Here is a 3,986-nt window from a genome sequence, read left to right on the forward strand (position 1 = left end):
ATAGCTAATTTTTTTTTGTTATTGCGTAATAAACTTAAACTTAAATAAAAAAAAAAAATAAAAAAATACTTCCAGGTTTACTGAGCTGGACTTAGGTTGGTCTAGGATACTCATCAGTAGGGGTCCATCTGGCAGCAATTTCACAGTTCTAGCAATGGCGTAGCAAGGGAAGGCGGCATGAGTTTTGGGGGGTGGCGGCCTCCACCCTCTTACCTGCAGCCGTGCGGGGGCAGCAAATGCAGGATTCGTTCAATAGCACCCCCACCCACTCTTATGGGCACCACAGGGCGGCAAGGCTGAGACCGCCAAGGGCGGCAAAAGGCCACTGAGTTCCAGAGATCAAAGGACAACTCAATTACGCATTTTTCACAAAAATTCAGAAAGCAATTTATGAAGGTACTTTTCAGAGCGTTCCCTACAGTCCTGCAACCACCAGTACCAAGGGAACTTGATACTGTACTCAGCCAGCTTCAAACCCATGCATAGAGTGCATTTAAAATTACTTTTCCCGGAAAATGGTGAGTCTTTTGGCACTAGCATCAGCACGGAGTAGGTGAAATGCATGCAATCATAATAAAAGAACCCTCATCTCCGTTTCACTATGGGCAAACGCATCCTACCAACTAATCGAAAGTTTATGGCCAAAGTCCCACTGATTTCCAATTGAATGAACCAATCATTCAGAATTTTTTCATCTAAGATCCCAGAACAGCTAAAAAGTAATTGAATTCACTTGATGTGCGCAGCTTTATTACGTTTTACATAGACAAAGCAAAAGACATTTGCTCTTCTGACCAACTATTTGTTTACTTGTCCAGCCTAAACTAAACCGACCCCTCTCCAAACCAGAAATAGCACGGAGGCTATCAGCTTGCATCACCTTATGCCACAACAAGGCCAAGCGTTCACTTGAGAGACAAGTGAGGGTGCATTGTACTAGAAGCATGGCTGCTACTGCAGCACTTTACACTGGTGTACCTCTACGAGACATCTGCTGTGCAGTCACGTGGGAGAGCAGGCACACATTCATGAAGTACTGCTGGCTTGATATGAACACACAAGAGGATTCAACAGTGGTATAGACTGTCCTCCGTAAATTGTTTCAGTAAAGGTACGCCTGCTTCCTGCTTTTATTTATTTATTATGATAGCTATGTACTACTTACTATTCTGAGTCAAGCATGTGAATATCTGAAATATCTAATGTAGGGAAATAAATAAGTTACTTAGCTGTAACTTCAGTTCTCCAATGTTGGCATCTTTCATATATTTACATGCAACCATCTCTTGCACCCTCTTTTTAATCATAGCGCTATGTGTTTTTAAGTTAGGCTTAGGATGAAAGTAAGACCCTTTACAAAAGAGAGACAGTAAAGGCCTCCAAAAACATTCGAAATTAGAGGGCTGGAAGGAGTTATGGGAGTCCCTCAGAGTATAAAAGGTCACCAGCAGGGCCTCACTGAATACCCCTCACTGAATACCCCCTACCTTCTCCATCCCCAATACAGTTATTCAACGTGGAATGTCAAATATTTCCCTCGTCTCCAGCCCTGTGACGCCTCTCCCCCTCTGTTATTCTATATTAACCCAGCTATTATTGTTCTTTAATGTTCATACATACAAATATATTCTCGCTACTAGCCTTGATTTAATTGAACTCCGCATTTCCCATGTCTTGGATTATAACCGCTCATGAAGCGTTCCAAAAAGAATGCAAGTTATTTTTTATGACAAATTTTGCTCGTTATGTATCAGATGTATAACTTGTGAAATACTTGTTTAAACCAACAAACCTAATAAAAAACGAGCTGAAAAAAAAGTATTGCACTTTTGTTACCCTACATCCTTCATATTCCAATAACCTGTCCTTTAACTCAATACAGTCACTTCATGTTTTAATATAAGTTGGTTATGGTCACTTCACTGAGGTCACAAATGTCACTTGTTTTCTATTCTTCAATTATTGCATATGCATTATAAATATACTTTGTTGTGTGTGAATATGTGTTTTGATAAAGATTTTTGTATTTACAAATAAATATATTACTCATTTTTGGCTGAAGTGAGTATTAACCAAGAAACGTCTTCGACTACTTCCTCAAAATGTATTAGGTGAATACTACAAATGTTGAATTAATGTAGACATTAGATTATATTATTCTCCCTTTTTCAGGCTCATGAGAGAGTCCTTACAAAAAAAATACTTGCAACAATGATAAACATTTTTTTTAAATGAGTTCCTTGTGAACAATTGTTTCCAGCTAAATATGAAATCTCACGACAGCTCGACCTGATCTTGGCGTGTAGGTACGCTGTGGTCAAAAAAGGAGCAGGCACCTCTACAGACATCAACAGTGCTGCCATGGATGTTTCCAATACACGTGTGTGGCATGTGGCAGAACTTTGGGGCTTAGGCAACAAGTCTGGCTTAATTATACCTCCTTCCTTCCTGAGACGCAGGTATGATCCTTGATTTACGCTTTGCAGGCCAAATACTATTCAGAAAGCCTGTGCATAATGCTTTGCAGAATATCAGGGCAGACACGGAGAACGTTCTCCCGAGGCCCCACGCAGTACACAAGAACCCCTTTGACTTCTTTTTATGATTCAAGGCCGTCATAGGTATACCAAGGTGCCTACAATTAATATGGAGGCGAAGGCTATTGGTACCAACCATACAGACAATCAGGGCATGACCACGGTTATTCCCTCAGCAAGAACCAAGACTGACAAAATTAACACATATCAGCACCGTAGTGCGAGGAGATCCCTGATGATGAAGCATGCCACCCTTGGGTGGGTAGGGGAATCGTCCTACGAAAGGGATACTTCTACCCCCCCATCAATACACCCTTAGACCCAGTGGGCCATATTGTGTTTTCAGTTGATTCAAAGGGGAATCGGCCTCTGCTGGTCTTTAAAATTTCCTCTGGTCCTATTTTTGTGCTTACTAAAGGAATTAACACTCACCATGCAGAATGATTATGAATGCATAATCCGCCTTTCAAGGTATTCATTAGGACAGGAATATGTCTGGTGTATATCAGGAATGTATATGATCATAGGTTTCAATACCTAGAGACAGGAGGCCTTAATTAACTAACCTGTCCGATCCAGACAATATTAAACTCTCAGTGACAGCAGGGATTCTAAAACTGACAGTGTTAAAAGGAATTTACATTTGTAAACAAGATTGCCTCAGTATGAGAACCGATCCAATGCTATGCGTGCATCAATGCCAGTTGCCCTTCAATAACAAGACCTAAAGTATGGAGTACTCAATCACTCACTGCGGTTCCGGTGAAACAAGGCTCATGAATAATGGATCTAGGGAGCATAATATCGTAATTAATACATGGAATAGAGGGGAGATGTCAATGCTGGACAGGGAGTCTGTACTTACTTTTTTTATTTTTTTTATTTTCAAAACCTTTATTGAACCATCAGAGTGTACACTGCTGTTTAGCCAACAACCCGGAGGCAGGCAGCTACTTTACGTGGCGTGACGCCACCAGTACGGATCAAAGACATACACTGTTAGAGGTATGGGAATGAAACAATATGCAATGCAAAGCAACAGAAACAAAAAAACCAAACTTGCCACATAGCAACATGATCGTGCGACATACAACTCCCTAGCCCGTGCCAGCCAGAAAATGATAATAGTGCGATCGTCCTCTTAACTATATCTAGCTGGGGACCCCATCCGAATCAGCCCAGTCCAGAGGCCCCTAAGACCCACATTCTTTGCGGCGGCACCTCGTCAGGACCTGCCCAGAGGGAGACACGGTCCGACATCGAGGCCAATCGAGCGTTACATGCGTCCCTCACGCGCTCAGCTAGGAGCTCCACATCGCGCCCACTCACAACCACGTCCCCTGACCCATCAGTCACTCACGCCACTCCCCTCCGATTCCGTGTGCTGAGGCTCCCGAGCCCAACTCACAAACGGCTCCCAGATGTCCCTGGGCCTGTAGGCAGCAGGCA

This window comes from Triturus cristatus, chromosome 8, assembly GCF_964204655.1.
Source record: "Triturus cristatus chromosome 8, aTriCri1.1, whole genome shotgun sequence".
Taxonomy (NCBI): Eukaryota; Metazoa; Chordata; class Amphibia; order Caudata; family Salamandridae; genus Triturus; species Triturus cristatus.